Source organism: Embiotoca jacksoni, unplaced genomic scaffold (genome assembly GCF_022577435.1).
Source record: "Embiotoca jacksoni isolate LCO1_2020_lvr unplaced genomic scaffold, fEmbJac1.0.p SCAF_4, whole genome shotgun sequence".
In the NCBI taxonomy this organism is placed as follows: domain Eukaryota; kingdom Metazoa; phylum Chordata; class Actinopteri; family Embiotocidae; genus Embiotoca; species Embiotoca jacksoni.
In genome coordinates this window covers 1396725-1417724 of record NW_027185392.1, presented here as the reverse complement: position 1 = coordinate 1417724, position 21000 = coordinate 1396725, and positions in this window count along the sequence as shown.

Sequence of the window (21000 nt, the reverse complement as noted above, 5' to 3'; positions counted from 1 at the left end):
AAAAGCCTCCGGCTCCATAGACTCCCATTCAACTTCTATCGTATAATCCGAATTCAAGACATTTTTTTAATGAGTTATTTCAGTGTTGTTAGCTAAAGTCACTCCTTATTAGTTTTCTGGCGGTTCATCTGAAAATGATCCCTCATTAATTAGAAAATACGCTTCAAAAAGAAGTGTTTTTGGGGGTGTCTCTGTTTGATTGACAGGCCTGTGGTGCAGTCACGTTACAGCTATCGGTGGGCGGGACATAGTATCGTCAGGTTTCCAATCAGACCAGTCAGATCCACCACTCGCTCTTCCCCCAGCTAGTCCAAATATGGTCACTTCCTGCTCCAAACCGCTCCAAACTAGCAAGATGGCGACGGACAAAATCTGAACGGCTGAATTCGGGGTGTTCACAAACCGACGGGTGACGTCATTGCTGGTTACACCTTGGTTACGCTTGCATCTTTTTGCCCTCCGTCTACGTCTAAACAACATCCGTTCATTTGACAGTGTGAGCTCAGATTTTGAGCCTTGTTTTTTATGGTTCCCTTGTTCAAGTTCATAAGTTAATTTTGTTATGTGGTGGGTGTTTTACCAGGACCCAAATGCAGGCTCACAGACTCGTGTATCGGTTCCAAAATACAGTCTTTATTGCCATAAATAAAAACAAAAACAAACCAAAAGGTGGCACCTACGGTGTCCACTTGCTTCCAAGTCAGGAGGACAACTAAACCGACTGATCCAGGGAGACACGGCTGGCAGGGCAGCTGGCAGACCAGCGGACAGGACCGCTGGAAGAAACAGAGTCAATAATCCTCTGAGTCGGGAGGGCAACTCCACCGACTGGTGACTCCGACAGGTAGCTCCGCAGGAGGAACAGAAGCCGGAGGAACGGGACCAGGACGGACGGAGAACAGACGGAGGACGGACGGGTGACTAACTAATGAACCCACAACCGGAGGAGTGCAGGGGCAGGGTACATATAGTCCGGGGAGGTGATCAGGGAGATGCAGCACACCTGCAGGTGGTGATCCGGGGTGAGTGGCTGCATCTGCTGGGACCGGTGAGGGGCGTGGCCACGGGAGGAGAGGGGAGGAGGACACAGAACAAGCAGACAGGGGACTGAGGGGACACAGGAGGAGAGGTGATCGGGGGTAAAACGGAGGAAAACCGGACTCCTGACACATTTTTTTCTGTTCATACTCCACCGATCAAATCGATGTGCGTTGCTTTACACCGAGGCGGTTGATCCTGTCATCGCTTAAAATGAAGAGACTTTTCGAAAGAGTCATTCGTGAAACAGTGAGGAAAAAAAAACCTGAGCACAGCAGTATCATCTCCAAGCATGGTGTCGACCTGAATGTAGACCTGGTTTGAGGTTCTGGGGATTTTTTTTCCCTTTACTGCTGTGATCTACATACTTGTACACAGAAACAGGTGAAATAGTCTCTCTGTTGTGAAGCAGAGCGACAGAAAAGCAAGCAGGGTGACATTTTGGAGCTGAGACGGGGCTCTGAAAGAAAATATGATAAGTCTGCAGAATGTCTTGTCGGGAATCTGCAAAGAAAAGTTCATTTGACAGCACACGGCTACTTTTATTTTATGACTCAGGTTATCCCGGAGTTCACGGTGTCACAGAGAGACTTATAAACGCTCCTCAGGGTGGTAACGACCTGCTGGCAATAGTTAACGATACAATGCTGGAAGTTAACAGCGTTTTTATTGTTAACTTGGAAATAATTTTGTTTTTATTGTTTCTTACAGGTGTTGTCAAACAGAGGAGGAAACATGAGAAGAGTTGCATGCAGCAATGGGTGAGTACATTTTTAAAACGCTCTGTGGAGTTTGAAATGAAAAGGCCTGTTGTGAGTGAACTCACCGGTTGCTGCTGATATTCCTTCTTCAACATTGGTTTCTTTTGCATCATGACTTCCTTTAAAAGTAGTATTAGTGAAGCTCTGTCTCTGAATTGTTCAAATTCTTGATTTCAAGAAATATAGTCCAGTGTTTCCTTTAGTTAGAGAATTTACTAGTGGTGGCGGCGTGTCACTGATGCGACGCAGATGTTCCCTGAAAAGCCTGCTGCAGTGCAAGCAACTAGTGTCTGAAAAATGTCAGATAAAGTGTTTCAATATAATATTTACCTAAATGGAAATGTGTTTCCCTTGCAATTGGGACCCCCCGTCCCTCCTGAGAGAATCACGTCTGGGTCAAAACTTATGTCTGTCTTTATAGCTCCGCCCCTTTGTTGCAGTACATCTGAAAATATAGTATTTATGTTATTTACCTACTTTATGAGCAGCTGTTTGTTTCCAGCTCGGTGTGAGAGTCTCTTCTGTGTTTCTGTCCTCTGATCTCTGCGTGTCTCGCTGTGGGCGGAGCTTCGTCTCTGCTGCTCTGACACAGGTGGAGGGAGCGAGGGGGAGACCGTCCGCTCGTTAATCGATCGCGTTGATGGCGTCGTTCTCTCGGACAGGTTGAAAAATAAATAAATACAAAATGCTGAAATTGAGCGGCAAGTATACCCGGGCAGAATCCAAATATGGGCAAAACAGTTGGTGCGTGGGTGGAGTTGAAACCTGCAGGCACCTCGCCAACTGTGGCAAAGATGTTTCACCCTTGATTATGAGAGATTCAGGTCTTAATACAATTTAAATGGTGAGTTATAAAAAAAAAATTTTTTACAGTTGTCGTAAACGAGGAAATTAGCAGCAGAGACCAAAACTGTTTTTTTGTTGTTTTTTTTTCACCAGGCTGTAAACGTGTTTATTTCTGCGGTAAGATTTTAACGTGAATGCCTGTGGGGACTGACTCACTTTTGGAGGCGGCCTCTATTGGCCTGTTGAGGTACTGCCCTCGGCTTCATTTTTCTGCCCCGCAGGTTTCTGTTTGATACAGAAGACAGTAGTTTAAAGGAGAAAAAGAAAGGGGAGTTAAAACACGCTGTAATTACACAGTCAGCATTTTAAAGCCCAAGGGCACCAGGAGGCAGTACAGTCAGTCAACTGAAAAGGATATCAAACATGATTAATGGACTTTTAATAAACTGTCATTCAAAAGAATTTAAGATGTACTTCTAAAAAGAAGAATCCCCCCGTTGTTGTGTTGCCGTCCTGCAATTGAACCGCTATCTTTAAACATCACTCAGATGAACACCTTCAAGTTGAGGTTGAAGTATGACTTATTTCACTTTGGGTATTATCCTCATTGTATCTATTCTAGAAAGAAAATACAAAACAACTTCATGACGGAGATCTGGGAACATCACAACATCACTAAAGAGAAATGAGATAGTGTAGAAATCACCATGTTAACAGACAGCTGGAAAAACAAGATAAAGAAGAGTGTAGATCAGCAAAGTCTGTCTGTTGAAATCAGTGATCAAAGTTTACAGCCTGAATAATTGGTTCCACCTTAAAATACAAAAGTATTTTGATAATTGTAATCATTTTTCAAAATGAAAATATGCAAAAACTTTAGGTCCCAGTTTAGTTTTCTTTGTGCCATATGATAGGAACATTATTTTTTTTTATTTTTTTTTGGATTTTGGGCAGAGCTTGCCTGGCAGATTTGAGGCCATGATATTGTCGATCCCAAATTTCTGAGAACAACCCGATCCCACATCGAAATGTGTGATAACCCCGTTGGTCTGCTGCACAAAACGTATTAGTTTCACAATAAGAGCTTTGAAATAATGAAATTCGCACGTTGTTCTTTTCTCGCTGTCGGTATGTTCTCAAGGTGCCGATGTAATTAACATTGAGTGTGTGAGTTCGGTTACGTTGCTTTAAATAAATACTTTCCGACGGGCTCGGACACGCGGTGCTCTCCTTCCCCTGACACGAACTGATGATGCGTTCACATGGCGTCGTAATCGCCACGCACGCGAGAAGAGTCCGTATGAACGCCGCCCTCTTGCGGCATTCAGGATGTCTGAACTCGACATTTTCAACGAGCATCGAGTTCACGAGTTGGGACGTGTTCGCTGACATTTACAGAAATGTCAAGAGGTTGTGGAAGTTCAAGTTTGGTTGGATGTTCAGTTAATATATTGTAATTTCAGTCACGTAGAGTTTGTCCTCATAACTTGGATAATAGTCTACGTCTGAGGAAAATGTTGATCTTCCCAACGGCCTCATCTTTTGCCTCTGTGACTGTGTGTTTCCTGCATTACATTACCCCCCTGCCCTCCCCCGTTAGCTTGATAAATTGTTAGCATCTGTGGCTTCTAGACGCCGTCCACGTTGGCGTTCAGCATTTTCTTATGACTCAACCACTCGAACGCCGAGCATGCGCGACTTCCCACGTCGTAACCGCGAGCTCACGAGTTTCATTTGAACGCAGCAACTGTCACTCTTTCCACTCTGGTCACCTGACTTCTTTATTCAGCAAGTCCAAGTTTGAAATGCAGGCAAATGAAGCTCACTATTGCCGTGAAACCAATGCTTTTGTTCTTTGGGCCAAACGAATCCGTTACACATTTAGATGTGAGACGGAGTTGCAGAGAATTTGGAGATGGAAAATGTGCAGGAACACTGATTAAAAGAGTTCAACACACACACACACACACACACACACACACACACACACCATTAGTCCCCATAGCTCCAGCTGCCCAGGGCTCTAAAGTCACGTTGTCCCAGTGTGATTGAAGGTCCAGCTGGTAGACCGGCCCTTTTGATCCCTTTCCCTTTTATGAGAAAGACAAACAGCTCCTCGTCGTCATCCACACTGGAGTGATTGATACCCACACACACACACACACACACACACACACACACACACACACACACACACACACACACACACACACATTGTGATTACAGTTAGGCACACACATGCATGCACACATTCACATGGTGATCACAGACAGGCAAACACACACACACACACACACACACACACACACACACACACACACTTGCATTTTCTTAATGGATGCCCTCTCTCCCGCTGTAATCACTCTGCTAATGACCTGCTTGAACTCTGAATGAAACCCAGAGGGTGCGAACAAAAGGTGGAGACAGAGCTGCAGTTGAAGCCGTGCAGTGTGTGAACATGGCTGGCTGGAGAGATTTCTTTTTTGGTCTGTTGTTTCCTGATGTATAGATTACAATAGTTTGAGGGTGTTAGTTCCTTAATAATTGATTTAAATTGTATTTGTTTTATTGATGTGGTGGTTTAAAACCCCGTCGGATTTCTCTGAAAGAAACGAGCGCAAACCCCAAAATTCACTATAAATATTAAGATATCGGACAATTTATATTTTCATATTTGGGAGAATTTCCAAAGAAGGGAGTGAAAGGTTTCATTCGGCGTGACACAACGAGACGGAAAATATGCGACGAGCATGCTAACGAGTGGAACGCGTAAGCTCGTGGTTACAAGGTGGGAAGTCTGTGCCGCCGTATGCTTGGTGTTCAACTCGTAAAAACATTGTTGCTCGGCAACGTGGGCGCCGTCTAGAAGTCACAGAGGCGAACAATTTAGCAAGCTAACAGGGGGAGGTAACAAAATGCAGGAAATACAAAGTCACAGAGGAAAAAGATGAGGCCGTTGGGAAGATCAACATTTTCCTCAGACGTAGGCTATTATCTAAGTTATGAAGACAAACTGTACGTGACTGAAATTACAATATATTAGCTGAACATCCAACCAAACATGAACTTCCACGACCTCTGACCTTTCTCCAAAGTTTTTTCATTTTTATAGACTGTGGGCGTTTCCAGACCTGCTTTGTTTTAAGTCACGTGCAGTTCTTGTTGTTAGTTTCCCAACTAGCACCCCCTGTTTATCAGGTTTTTCTTCCTTCGTAGTAGTTTTCTGGCGGTCCGTCTGAAAATAATCCCATCATTAATTAGATATTAGGTCTCAAAAAGATGGTATGTTTGGGGGCGTGTCTGTTTGACTGACAGTCAGGTTTCCACTATGGGTGGCCGGGGCTTAGTGTCCTCTGGTTCCCCAATCAGATTGCGTTGCACCAAGTTTAACCACTAGTTAAACTAGTTAAAATGTAAACTTACCTGTTACGTTAGACTACTCAAAGGAGGTGCTTGGAAAAAATTTCCCATGTAACCGGTAAATTAGTAAGCACAACCACATCAACAAACATTAGTGTGGGACTTTTAAATATAAATGTGTTACATTGAATTAACACAATACTAATTAAGAAAATCATTACCCGATAAACCTCTGTATTTTACAGCATTCAGAGTTTTTAAATCTGGTGTCTGGTGAGACATTCTGCGCACTGAGCACGCTCAGTGTGTCGCACGCTAACTTCTGGTTTAGCCTTTTACTTACTTAAATGATACCGAATTAATATAATTATATGTCTCTTTTTAGACTTTCTGGTGTCATTAGACCAAATGGATCAAACTGTGGTAGTTAACTGATGTAACTCACGCCGATAATGTTTTTATAATCCCTCTCGCCGGCAGCGTGGGGAGACAAAACTTGAAAATCCAATAAAAATCAATCTAAATGACTTGTTGCCGTAATTTCAGGATATTAAGAGTGAAACACTTTAAACATTAAGATGCAGCATTTTGTCTCGATATAAACACAGGATTAAGATTATTCTAAACTGTTTATGTTATACGAGCTGAATTACTCATTTACTGCATCACCGAGAGTCACGCTGTGATTTGTGAGCTACTATCCAACCGGAATGTTTGGAGTGTTTTTTTTGTTGTTGTTTTTTTTTCAGAGACTACCTCTTTATTTAAGTTTTTACCCCCTTCGGCAAACTGAGGGGAACAATGGAGGGGACAACAGACAAACAATAATAAAGAGGGAGGAAGGGAGGAAGGGAATGTGCAGCCGGATCTACGTTTCCTCGGAGGGCCGTTCTTGGATGGGACCCCTCCATACATGGGATGTGAGACTCAAACTTTGGTGGGATCTCCCTGCAGCTAAAAGACATAACACACGAGTGTGCACTGGATGAGAGAGTGTCATCTTTCTAAAAAAAAAAAATTTTGCACCACAGGGCGTCACGGTGTCTGCGTTTGTTTTTTTTTAAGTCGGGCAGTTTGTAACGATAATCTAAGATGAGTCTGACAAAGAGACTCATAATGTGTTGGTGGTTATTTCACAGTGGACATGGAGAGAGAGAGCGAGGAGGGAAAAGGGAGTGGACGGACGGGATGAAGGACGAACGCAGACAGAAACGGAATACAAATAAAGATGGAAAAAGATAAAGGGTTAGAAATCCACTAAGGCAGACAGACAGAGGAGCAAAGGAGAATCGACAAAGAGATAATGGGAGCGCGGACAAGGACATATGAAGTGTGTGTGTGTGGGGGGGGGGGTGTGGGGGGGGTGAGAAGCAGCGATAGAAACAAAAAAGATTAAATGAATGAATCCAGATAGTGCGAGTCCCTCAGAGGTCAGATTCTTTTCTCTTACGGGAATCCCTCCAGTAGCACGGAGCTGTTAGGCTCCTCCATAAATCAGCATTTGTATGAAATACCAGCGGGGGCCAAAGGTCAAAGGAGAAAATTAGCAGCTGTCTTTTCCTCTCCTTTCATGTTAGCCGCGGGGCTAATCACCGAGTGCGCCATCAGCCTCATTTCCACTTTAAAACCAACTCCCCCCCCGACAGGCCGGGGAGGAGCTGTTTGCCCGCTCTTACATTTTATGGCACTGGATTTTATTCTGAGGAGGAGGAGGCGGGGGGGGGGGGGGGGGGGGTTCTGCCTGTCTCTTTCTGCTCTCTTTTTCTTCCACCTATCACGTCGTCCTCAGGTGTGGGAGGGCAAACAGCGGAGCATGCTCCTTTCACACTGCTTTGTTGACACATTTCTGCAGCAGTGATGACTGGCGGCCTTCTTTTCCTCCTGCTCCGCTCCGAGGCGGCGCTGCTCGTTAACACGAGGCCCGGTGAACTCCGATGACCTTTGCACTCCCACGGTCTCTGTTATTCTCCCGCCCCACTGTTAGGACTCCTCCAGAGTTGAAATACTTGTAGTGTTGGACTAGACGTGGCGCTGTTCACTGACAGGAGTGCACTGAAAAGTGTTTTTCAAACGCGATGAATCTGTATATAAAAATGTTCAGTCTCCGGGTCTGAAAAGTGAAGCCAATGCGGAACTGCCTTAAAGTGCAGTACCACCGAGGGCCACTAGGGGCTGGCTCCAATGTCAGTAAATATTTTCCACAAGTCATTATGGTGTCATTTAGATAAATTCCCTCCTGATCAGTGTTCTGCTGGCCCTACTGGAAATATTTCCAGTATTCGTTAGATATTAGGAATCAAACCCAGATATGTTTAGGGGCGTGGCTGGTTTGATTGACACTCCTGAGGTGTAAGTGGGCAGGGCATAGTTTCCTCGCATAGACTGTATATAAAATTGGATGTAGCGCTGAAAAACGAGGCCGATGCAGAAGTGCCTTAAATTGCAGTACCACCGAGTGCCACTAGAGGTTGGCTCCAAAAAGCCTCCATAGACTGCCATTCAACTTCTCATGAAATTCTAAGTTAATACATTTTTCCACCAGTTATCTCGGTGTTGTTAGCTAAAGTCGCTCCATCTTATTAGTTTTCTGGTGGTCCATCTGAAAATAACCCCGTCATTAATTAGAAAATAAGCCTCAAAAAGCTGTGTTTTTGTTTGGCGTGTCCGTTTGATTGACAGGCCTGTGGTGCAGTCAGATTCCAGCTATCGGTGGGTGGGACGTAGTATCGTCAGGTTTCTGATCAGATCAGTCGGATCCACCGCTCGCTCGTCCAAATATGGTCACTTCTGGCGACAAGATCAAAAACAACAAAATCTCATCTTTTTAAATTCAGTCCTAAAAGTTCATTGAAGTTACATTTTAAAGAATTAGAAAGCCTTTGATCAGCTTGTCCTCCATATTGTTTCTAGTAAGTAACATATTTCAGTGGAATACAAGACAACATGCTTTTTGTTTAACGATTGCTGAGTGACTTTTGGTTTATTTAGAAATTGTGTTTCGGGTTTTTGAGGTGCGGTTCTCAATAATCGTCGTGGAAACAACAACAAAAAAAATCTTTCAAAATAAAAGTGTACTTAAAGCATTCCAGCTTTATGGAAATGTTTGAGGCCATAGATTTTTTTTTTTTATTCTTTATTTTTTTAAGTTGTATGAACAAATATTCAAAAGGACATCACCATCCAAATCAAAAAGACAAAACTACAGTTTCCAAATGAACTGCTCTGACCCAGTCCTACATGAAGCTGAAAATCACAGGCTTCACAGATGTTTGTACACCAACAACAGACTGAACAGGTTTCTTCTATCGATGTTTCCCATATTTCTCCTCCCTGTTCTCTCCCTTTTTTAAAACAAGAATTTCTCGTCTGGTGTTTCCGGCGTGACGTTTATATTCTGATCCCAGACTCGGCGTTGTTGAAGCACACAAAACAGACATAATACATGAATAAAAGAAGCAGACATATTTCCTCTCTGCTCGTTTTTTTTCTCCTCTTTGTCTTCGTCTCTCGTCTTTGACCCTCCTCTGCCCTCCTCTCTCTCTCTCTCTCTCTGAGCTCACATCTCTCTCCTCTTTCTGTTCACCCTCTCTCCATCTCTGTGGGAATGTTTTCCCTGTCGGTTGTCAGAGCAGCGGCGCTTTGTTGATGTTCCTCTTTGCCTATCTGCTGCGCGGCGTGTTTTTGAAACTCTCCCTCCCTCCGCACACCTGCTGAGGAGCTGCATGACACTGGGAAACATCCCACAATAGGGTCAAAACACTTTTATCTCAGTTTTAGTTATGGATTTAGAAACTCTCTCAGGAATAAACCAACAATATGCAGCTGCTTGGAGCTGAGGTCCGGGGCCGCTGCTCTGTTCTGTTGCAGCCGGGACTTCCTTTACTCACAGTGGGGGGTGTTTAACTCTTCATCTGGAGAAAATATCACAACCTCAAATGCTTATTTGGAGCTCAGACACACACTTCTATGTGAGCATAAACGGTAAAAGGGTCTCGCCTTTTCACCTGAGCGGTCCTAAAGCGCTCTCCGAACCGAAAGTGGGTGCCGGGCGATATGGACCAATAGTCATATCCTGATATATTTGACCTAAATGTTGGTATATATCTCGCTATTTTTAACAAAGTGGGGTGAATGTTCATTTGTAAGTCAGAGCTACATGTAAAATGTCACCAGCACTTTCATTAAAACAGATTGTGATCTAAATAAAATAGGAAGACAGGGTCTTTCCCATTTAAAAAAAAAAAAAAATACACCTGCAAAACATGTAAATAAAAAAAAATCAGTAAATAGTTTAAGTTTAAAAAAAAAAAAAAAAAAAAAAGTATTTATCTAACAATGCTCCGTCAGTTGTTTTCAACTTCAAACAGACTGACGTGCTGCAGGAAGTGTATCGTCTCATTTCTGGTGTCTGTGTTACTCAGTTAATAAGTTAGTAACTCACTTCGTTAATTATTCTTTACAGTGGCTAATCACCTGCTGTACATTTACATGTACTCAGTTGTTTACAAGCTGTTCAGATCTGTTAGCTACGTGAGCTTAGCACTTAGCAATATCTTCTCACTCTCCGCTGCTCTGTGTGTCTCATGTTTAGCTCTTCCTCTGCCTCCTGAAGTAATAACGGAACACGTAACTAATGTAGTTTATTTGCCCTGATGTGGGCGATGTTCAGTCAACGTCATGAAAATAACACGATTGTTAACTGGCTGCTACGGCCCCCGGGGGAACCGGGTTTGGGCCCCTCCCCGCCTCAGCCCGAAATTATGAGCATGTCCCAGCTTGCCTTAGTTATTCCTTCGTCACATGTGAAAGCAAAACAAACTGAATAAATAGGCCCATGTGATGGGTAGCGTTTTGAAAATGAAATCTTTGTCTTTCCAACATCTGAAGGAAAAAAAATATGCATTTGTATCGTCAAAACTCGGCATCATCTCGCCCGACCCGGATACGGTGTGTCCGCCACGCAGACGGCCTCGGCAGGGCGACTTTCAGTGACCGATAAAACACACCAGCGACTTTTACGCTGAGCTGAAATGAAACGGATGCACAGGAACTAAGTAAATAATTAGTAGTTACCCGATGTAACTGCAGTTCTATGAGTACATTCGTATTGTCTTCCCGAGACGATGGCAGGGGAAACACTGCGTCCGTGAAAAGCTGCCATGCAACAGGAGCAACTTGGGATTTGGTTTCTCGCCCAAGGACACACGAGTTCTCGGAATAAATCACCAACTTTACGATGAGTGAGCAACCTGCTCTTTAATCTGAGCCACAGCCGCCAAGAGAGGATTTTACATGTGCACACCTACTGTATGTATGCTCAACCTTTTGTTTATACTGACACATTTATCTATAGCTGCGAGCGTTTTAAGTTTCCATTTCCACATGCGAGTAGTGATGTTTTGCATCATTGCTATTTTCACTTGCATTCTTGTTCTGTTGGATCATCTGACTCAAATAAATTTACGTTTTGTTCCCAGTAAAAAAAACAAAAAACATCCAACTTCCTTATATACAAGTGTTTTATAATATGCTAATCGTAACATATTTTTGTGTTTGATTTCTATTCAAAATCAAACCCACATTTCAAAAGTCCAAAGAGTCCAAAAACTCTTGTTTTTCTCAAGCATTTTTGTTTACACACGCGAGTCATGGTGGTTTCTTACTAAAATCCATTCATTGCTATAAATTAGGTTTTTTGGGGGGGGGGGGGGGGAAAGGGGCTGCTTTGCTTTGGAGCTGCACTTTGATTTCAAATGCAATACTTATGTGGAGTGTGAGGCACGGCCTGAAAGGAGCATATGATTCACTCTGAAACCATAGGAGTCTGCACAAGTACTAGTTTACCTCCTCGCGAAATGCAAGCGTTGTTGTTGTTGTTGTTGTTTTTCTTTTACTTTAAATTTCCTGTCAGGGATGGTGCGTTCACTGGACAGCCCATACACTATTCTTTGGACAGAAACATGCTGTTTTCATGCATATCGGCCCACACACAAACTGCAGCTGCGTCAGGAACAAATGAGAGGGTGTATACATAATGTCTATAAATAAAAATGTTTACGTAAATTGACCATATTTTAAATGATAAAAAAAAAAAAAAAAAAAAAAAAAAAAGAACTGATCTGAAATCTGTTAGCAGAAAGTAAAAAAAACAAAAACGTGATTGGCAGGTAATCAGCTCGTGTGCCAAAATATCTTTTTGACAACTCCAATAATTCTGTATTTTCATGACAAGCATATTTGTCTCTTTGAGGTATTTTGCATCTGAATGAATGATAATCAAAGACTCATGTTTGCAACATTCCCCGGCTCTAATATTCAAATATATTTTTCTGATTTTCTTTTTTTATCCCTTAAAAAAATAACAAGACTGTCTTTTGAACACTGACAAACAAAGTGGAGTCTGCCCAGTGAAACGACAGACTGCCGGCACAAAGTGAAGTCCTCTTCAATGCGGAGAGGCAGGAAGGAAGTGTGTGCAGGTGGAGCTGGTGATTGTGTGCGCAGATGTTTTGCGGAGGTTTGCTTTCGGGCACAAAACTGCAAACGTTTTAGCCGCTCAATCCAACCTCAATGTTCACCTGAGGATACCGTCAGCGTCACGTTTTGCCTCGCCGAGGCATGAAAAGCAAGGAGCCTCGCGTTTAGGCAGCAAAAACCACGTGGTTGTAGGTTAAGAAAAAGATCTGTGGTTTGAGTTGAACTCATTTTACATGACATCATTTTCACATTTTGGTTATCTCTGCTCCCGTCCACCTTGGATCTTGCGATTTGTAAGTTGTTGCTCGGCCCTGCGAGCTGCTTTGTGACAAACGTGTAGGAAGCCGCTCGAGGCTGGCGCAGCTCAACCGTGGTTGGAAAAACAGGTTTTCGAAATGACGGCGATCCTTCAAGGCGGCGACGACGCGTCGGGCTGAGCGCACACGGAAGAGTTTGGTTTGGACCTCTTAACCCGCCGCCGTGTGTGCGGACGCAGACGCGCTTCTGCCGGCCCGTTTCAGCCGGAGCGCGTCGGAAACCTTCGCTCTGAAGGTTGCGGGTCAAACCATTGTCACGCCTCTCTGTTGGTTTTGTGGTATCTTCCTGCCCAGAAGTCGCCCGTGGGATCAGCACGGGATCATTTGATCGACAGGGGGTCATTTCGGGTGCGTCGATTCTCTGTCGGGACTCCGTCGGCTGGGCGTTTTGTCAGTTTGAACCGGCGTCCGTCTGTAACGCGCGGCGTTCAGCCTCTGATGGGCCTCCAACTGCTCCTCCATATCAAGCGTTTCCCGGCAGCGTTCGCCTGATGCTCGTTAAGGACGGATAACCGAGCTCAAAGTGAACACTCGCACGTTTGTCCGGCTCTCGCGGTCACAGGAACGATCACTTCATCTGTCGAGTGAGATTAATTGGCCGACGTGATTGACACGCATGGAATTGTTGTCGCGGAGTCGCTATGGGAACGACTGACACGGTTGTACAGAGGATTCAGTGCAGAAGGACAAATGCACAAGAGGGTATGTGTCGGGGCTTATTAGTCATTACGCTATGATGTACTCCAACTTTTAATATAAAGTAGGGGTGGGCATTTAAAGAAAAAAAGAATTCTACTCTGTATTCACTGGAAACAGTTCAACTACGACTAAAGAGAAAGATACCCAACAAATGCCATCAAACTTTGAAAACTGTCTTCTTGGACAGAGCTGATAAGAAGCTGATCTTTAGCTTCATCTTTGAAATGAGGGCCGTTGTTTTCTCTACTCGTCTAACATCCATTTGAATTAGTCTGGTGACAAAGATAATCGTCGTTAATCTGTAGATGTACCGTCTGCTCGCTGTTTTGCTCTCAAATGACGGTGTGCAGCTGTGGTAGACTGATGATCTGCTAGCTTTACTTGAGTTTGCACTGCAGCTCTTTCTTTTTTTTTTTGAAGCAGTTTCCAGACAGACCTTTTTGACGGTCGTCGTCCTCGTTTGTGGTGAAGCGTGTAATCAGTTCTTCCAGGAAATCGCGATCTTGCGATGGCAATATTTAACGCAAACTCAAACCACATTCATGATATTTGAGGCAGCTGGCAACTTTGCTAAATTCACGGGATTTTTTTTTTTTTTTTTTTTGTAAAAAATGTCGCGAACAGAATCTCTGCTGAAAGTATTACGACATAAAAGTCGTCTTTCAAAATAAAACTGACTTTATTACCAAAAATAAGTGTTAATTTCCAACCAGCGAGGCTCCGCCCACTCTCCTCTCACCATCAAAACAAACTGCTGCGAGCTAACCACAACAACAGGAAGTGACAGGGTTTGTGGGAAATGTGGTCTTATGATGGGAATGAGGAATATGTTGAATGAGACTGAACTTAGTTTTTTTTGTGATGAATGAATATGATTTAAAAAGCATTTAAAGCTCTTATTGTGACAGCAGATGGAGCCTTTGTTTTCTATATTACAGTCACAGACTGTCTGTTCTGTAAAGCTACGACACTTTTAGACACTTTTTATCACCTTGAGCCCCGTGATGGTTCTCTAAGTTCAACACAGAAAGAAAAACAGATTACAAGGCAAATATTTCTGTATGTATCTCTATGTGCAGCAGGATTATTATCACAGGAAGTCGGAACAGATTATTCTTTATCGGGTGGGACTTCAAAAAAATATTTCCTCGACTTGCAGTTTTTGCTAATTCCCGCAATTTTACCGCAAAAAAAAAATCCCTTAAAACTCACAATTTTTAAGTAAAGCGGCATCAATGTTCTTTCATTGTTTAATGGCGGCTGGCAAACAGCTAATTGGTGCATTACTGCCACTGTGTGGCGGTAATAAGGCATTACTACCTGGCTTCCGGAAAAAAAAAAAAAAAGGGAAATATGACGAGATAATCATCACAGACTTTTTTATGAATATTCAAAAATAAGGACCCATCCTTAGTATAGAGTTGTCCTGTGTTGTCTTTGGATTCAGTGATGCAGATGGTAATTTTTAAATTCTACATACTGTCTTCCATTTTAAAAAGGCTGACGGAGACACAGACAGACAAGACACATCCTCCGTCTGTCCGGACGGACTGGCTTTGGCAAAACGCTCGCTCACATCAGGTAGAGTTTGGGTTACCGCGAAGGTTTGCCGAGCCAAAAAAAAAAAAAAAAAGGATTAGACCGAGCATCACAGGCATTGTTTTTTATACATTATTAAACTTTTAAGCCACCGAGAAACCGGATTGTAAAGTAAAAAAAAAAAAAGGGAATAGTGGGAAGAGAAAGTCATTATTCATCCTCAGTGCTCACACGCACCCCCACAGCTCCTTTAGCAAATCCCTCACTCAGGTTTCAAAAGATGACCGCTCACTCTGTTTCTTTTATTTTTTTTGTATTTATTTATTTTTAACCTTGTTGAAAGCCTCACCTGATTGCCGTCACTATTGGTTTATTTAGACTCCCCCCCCCCCAACTGAAGTTGAAATTAAAGTTTATTTCCTCAAATTGGGTCTTTTTAAAAGGAATGGTCTTAACGAGCCATAACATGCGGATGAATGGCTGCCTTCTCAAACTTTAAGGGTGTTATGCACCATGTCCGACTTCAAAGCCCGTCTTAACTCCACACTTTAATTGTATCTTCTTCAAGCCTGTCTGCCTGACCGCCATCTGATTCTGCTGACAACTGCACTCCTTCTCTCCTCTTTACGCTCATCCTTCTATCTCCCCATTCCTCCCTCTCCGTCCTCCTCCATCTGTCATGGCTCATCCACCCCTCCCACCCTCCTTCCTCCTCCTCCTTCCTCCTCCTTCCCTTTTTCTTTCCTTTTAGCTCCTCTAAAGTCGCTCCGCTACAAGTGTCAACTCAGGCACGGGCCCTAAATTACTTTTTTTTTGGGGGGGGGTAGGGTGGATGAGTGTTGACATCCAGCGTTCACCCCCTTTAGCTCATGCAAACAGATTAATGCTATTTGCTCCCCACTCTATTTATTTCTCCATCTTTTTTTTTTTTTTTTTTTTTTTTTTTGCTATTTCTCTCTGAGCCTACAAACAGACATTCACGCTTCTCTCCATATGGGCTTTAATTTGCCATTGTCCCCCAAGATATTCCTCGCTCAGGCTTGAGATAAAGGGATAATCACTTCAAAGGGAAGCTGAGGGTGGGGGGTGGGGGCGGGGCGGGGGTGGAGGCTGCCCCCTCCCTCCCAGCTGAAAGGAGAAGTGGACAATACGCTAATTGAGAGGGGGAACTGATCACAGGGTCTGTTCAAAGGGACGCTTGGCCACGCCCCCCCCCCCCACCCCCCCCGCGCCCTCTCCCCCCCTCCTTCTCCTCCCCTACCGGCACTTAATTTTATTAGTGTTTATGGTGATGCTTCAGCCAAAATTATCACTCAAAACCCACCACAACCCTTTGAACTCCCAAATATTGGGTTATTTGCAATTATCCACCCTCTTCTCTTGTTTTCTCGCTGCTATTTTAGCGCAAAGTGTAGGATTGGATAATAACACGGCGTATGGACTTTATTGTTCGCATTGTGGGAACATATTATGTACGGCAGGGCTGATGCAAATCCAAACGGTTCTTATGAAAAAGCGACAAAAAAAAAAGAAAAGGGGGGGGGGATACAGGCGCTGTTTGACTGATGCAACTAATGATACGCCATCAAAGACTCGTGCGAAACACAGCACGAAAAGGAAAGGGCTAAAAGAAACAGTTGTTTTTTTCTGAACAAATTACGCCGTCATGATTTAAGCGCGCCTGCGTCCACGTGTCCTGATGCCACTGAAATGCACACTTTCTCCGTGCTGTAATTAAAGATGAGCTTCATTTCCAACGCGCCAGATGCCTTTAATTTCCCCAGAACCACGAGCTCTCAATTAGCCTCCGGGTCACCCCGTTTTATTGGGGCTCCGTAGCGAGTCAGCAGCGGCCTGCATTGTGCTTTTTTTTTTTTTTTTTTTTTTTTTAAAGCGTTTGGATATTCCTGTGAAATGGTTGGGGGGCCCAAACAAAGGAGGTCGGGGCAGGGTCAACATCAAAAAGGGGGCTTCTTGTGGCTACTTTACAGCACCCTCTTTCTCTTTTGTCACCGCTCAACACAAGAGCGCACATCGGAGGGGTCAACAGGTGTGGTCCCGTGGGGTCCGGGGCCGTCTTCCCCCTGATGGATTCAAATAGGCTGCGGCTTGTGTTTTAGCTGCATCTTCAGTGATCACAGAAGAAAACTGATTAAAAGCAAACGCATGCCGAATAGCCTGAACTTTACATGTCATTAGAAGCCGACTGAGCGAAGCTTCCTGCCTGTCAGCAAAATATTAAACTATCTGTGGACTCTTTTTTTTTTTTCTTTCTTTCTTTTGCAGTGAGATGTGCGGCCTAATTTAATTTGAGCAAAGATAACATCTTATCCCAAATGCGAAATATCCCACTTTTAAGATTGTCCTGCACTTCAAAAATTACATTTTATAACCCGTCTGTATCTCAATTCTCCTTTCAAAGCCGACTTTAAAGAAGTTAGCGTGCAGATAACAGTGTAGCTGCATATTTCATGGGTTTAATTTGGGGCCTCGCCGGTCAGCAGCGTGCCCCTCCGCTGACACGGCGCCAACGACACTGACCCAGTTTGTGATTTCGGGTCCCGTCGCGCGGTGTGCCAGAGGGTTTTTGTGGATTTTGTTTGTTTTACGGAGTCCTGCAGTATAAAATTTGAACGACCTCTTCATATTCACACACACGGGCAAGAGAAAGATGTCTGCTGTCATACGGGTTTCTGAAAACACCTTGCAGCGAAGTAGTTTGGCAGGATGTCAGTGTAATCAGCTGGACTCCTCGAAAACAAAGACTTGATGCTGTAGATATATTTCTAAGAAAGTTGGACTGTTTTAAAGTTACTCAACAGATTATGACAGAAGTAAAATATGTAAACTTAAGCACAGTACCATTTGCACCATTATTTAGCTGCATACGTGTTTTGTTTTTTTAGCTGTATATAAGTTTATTTATGTTTTATATGTCAATTATGTCTGTTTTTGTGTTCGTACATTGAATAAGCAAGTTACAACCGTCACCCGTTGGTTTGTGAACGGCCGTTATGAAGCGGAGCCAGCGGTGGATCTGATTGGAAACCTGACCATACTACGTCCGGTCCCCTGATAATAGATGCTGAATGGGAGTCTATGGAGGCTTTTTGGAGCCGGCCTCTAGTGGCACTCGGTGGTATTGCAGCTTAAGACACTTCTGCATCGGCCTCATTTTTCAGACCCGAAAACTACGTCCGCTTTTAGATACGGTCTGTAGTTACAATAAGGCTGATTCTGATTTTGAAAGTGCATCATTTAAATGAAAAGTAATATGGTCACAGGATGCAATCAACAGCCTGGAAGAGACCCTCCAACATGTGGTCAAAGATGGGACCCTAGCTGTACATCCACATGAGAGGCTGCGACACAGCACGCTCATTTCTCCATGTACAACCCCAACATGAATGAATCGGCACTCGGGGACCTCGGAGAAGTTGGATTTCATTAGTCCTCTTGTCCTGTACCATCATGAGAGTTTTGTGAATTTGAATCGTCTGACTTATATAATTATATTCTCCTTTAAAGTTTGATTTCCAACATCAAAGGGACAATATAGCCTTTGAAGTACCATGGGATTGGATCACTGTCTAACCCACTCTTTAAGATTCTGTCACAATGACATTAGGGAAGTCATGTGAATTAAAAGACTCGGAGAACAGCTCTTGCCTTTGCTCTGTGTCCAATTTCAATCAAAATGTCATGCTGTGCCATTTTCCCCCACATGTTCGACTGGCAAGTGTGTTCGGGTTGACATCTTTGTGGCTCCTATCCTGTGACTAATATGTGAAATTATTCGACAAGTTGTCAAAGAAGGGCTTTAACGTAAGAGTTTCAAATCATTGTGGACGTTGTTAAAAATGATTTTATACAGCAAGTAGTTCCGACCCAGAGATCTGACTGGTCAATTGTACGTACAAAATATCACTCCACCATCTGAATGGGAATATATAATTGGAATTGAATTTCATATAAAATGCAATATAATGTTGTTTTTACTTGTTGCAGGTCTATTAAATGTGACCCATTTGGTGAAATCGGTTCTCACTTGGTCCTTTTTTTGTCGCTCCCAGCACCCGTACCGTAACACCACTGACATTCGCGCACTTAAAATCCTAGCGGCGGCTAGCTGGACCGGTTTGGTTTTAACATGTGACGCGGCGCTAAAATCTTAAAAATACACGAGTCCATCGATATCTTTTTTCAGCAGATATCTTGGTTACAACCAGACTGAGCTAGCTAAGCAGTTTGGTGTTCCTGTGTGCTGTATTTATTCAGTTTGAGAAACCATCTCCAGAAACCATTAAAACGGACTAGAAATCCTCTCCGTTGCTAGGGTCGTTGCTAAGGGTCGGACTACTTCCTGGTAGTGGTAAACAATGCTTACGTTACATTTGCTTCAACCGGACGCCACCGATTGTTTTCCAGTTCTTAGTCGTACCCCGTGTGTTGCCATGGAAACGGAGATCACGCCAACAAAAAGTTGTATATTTTTAAGAGTGAATTGCCCCACAAGATTAATACATTTGATTACATATTTTACATACTTTATTTAGTTGGTAACTTCAGTTGGTATAGTCGCAGTATAACACTAACGAACAGCGAACTAATGATAATATTGCTTAATTTAACCACTGTATTCCAGGCTTGTCACTCCTATTACTCTGGTGTATCTGCCATTTAGATGTAATATTAGAAGAATTACATGAACAGAAGCTGCTCAGACTTCTTTTTTTTATGTATAGAAAAATCTCCCTATAGCTACAGGTGATAAAAAAAAAAAAACTTAAAAAAAACAACAACTAGAGAATGAATGTGTAAAATGTACTCAGAAAGGCTTCTCCTATGCCACCTAAGCCCGGTCCTGTCGCTGGGAAGAGGCCACGGGCGACTGAAGTATTGCTTTTGTTTGCTTTTGTGTTGAAACTTTGTGGAGTAACAGACGGACTGTGAGAATAAAAACGCTATTGGCGCGGGCAGATCACTTACTTGTGACGCTCCAAAGCCCTCGGGGGGAGTTGGCTCGAGATTCCTTCTTTGATAAGGTCCTGGCACACGGCTAAACACTGGCCCGGTCTAGAAAAGTTAAGTGAACGCGTAAACGCCACCGTGTGCCGATTGAAAACGACACGATTAAATCTACAATGTCATTTTGTAACGTTCCCGCTCATTTGTCGTCATTGTTAACACGTTTAAATAGCGTTTATTCGGTCGTTTGCGGCGAAGACGAGCCGCTGTGTTTTTATGCATCTTCCGGGACCAGGCCGGCGGCTCCCCGGCTTTGAAGTCTCGCAGTTTAAACCTTTAGCCCACTTGGTGTAGAAAAGAGCCCGGAGGGTTTTCAACTGCTTTGCCGTGACTTCTTGAGACACTACCTGGGGAGAAGAAGTCGGGAAGGAGAATAAAATTTAAATAAAAAAAAATTTAAAAAAGAAAGAAAGAAAAACGAAGGTTTATCTCTTTTTTTTCTTATTCAAACTGTCCGATGTGAGGCGGGACGGGGCGCAGCGGCGGCGGCGGCGGCGGCAGCAGCGGGGTTAGGGTTGGCTGTTGTTCGGGACTACTTTGTACTTTTGTAGTGACCGGGGAGGGTCCTCCGCGCGCACACGAATGGTAAGTTGTCGGGAAAGCTGTTCCACAGGCCCCCTCTCATGGCCGCTTTGATGTGCTGCTGCCGAGCTTTGAAGTTGAGAAATGCGGGCTGTGTTTCTTGTTTGTGGGCGAGAAAATACGGTGAGATAGATAAGAAGCTTATGTGTGTGTGTGTGTGTGTGTGTGTGTGCGTGCGTGCGTGTGTGTGTGTAGACGAATATTTGTCGGGTGGTGCGTCTTTTTTTTTTTTTTTTTTTTTTCTTCTCTGGCTGGGAAAAATAAGTGGGATGTCAGAGCTCCCTCCTCCTCCTCTTCCTCCTCCTTCCTCTTTTTCTTTTTTTTTTTTTACCTCCTCCAGATTTTGACACCCCCAGTGATCTACATAGGGACTGAGCCTTCCTCCTCTGAGGTCAGTTGTTGAATGGGACAGG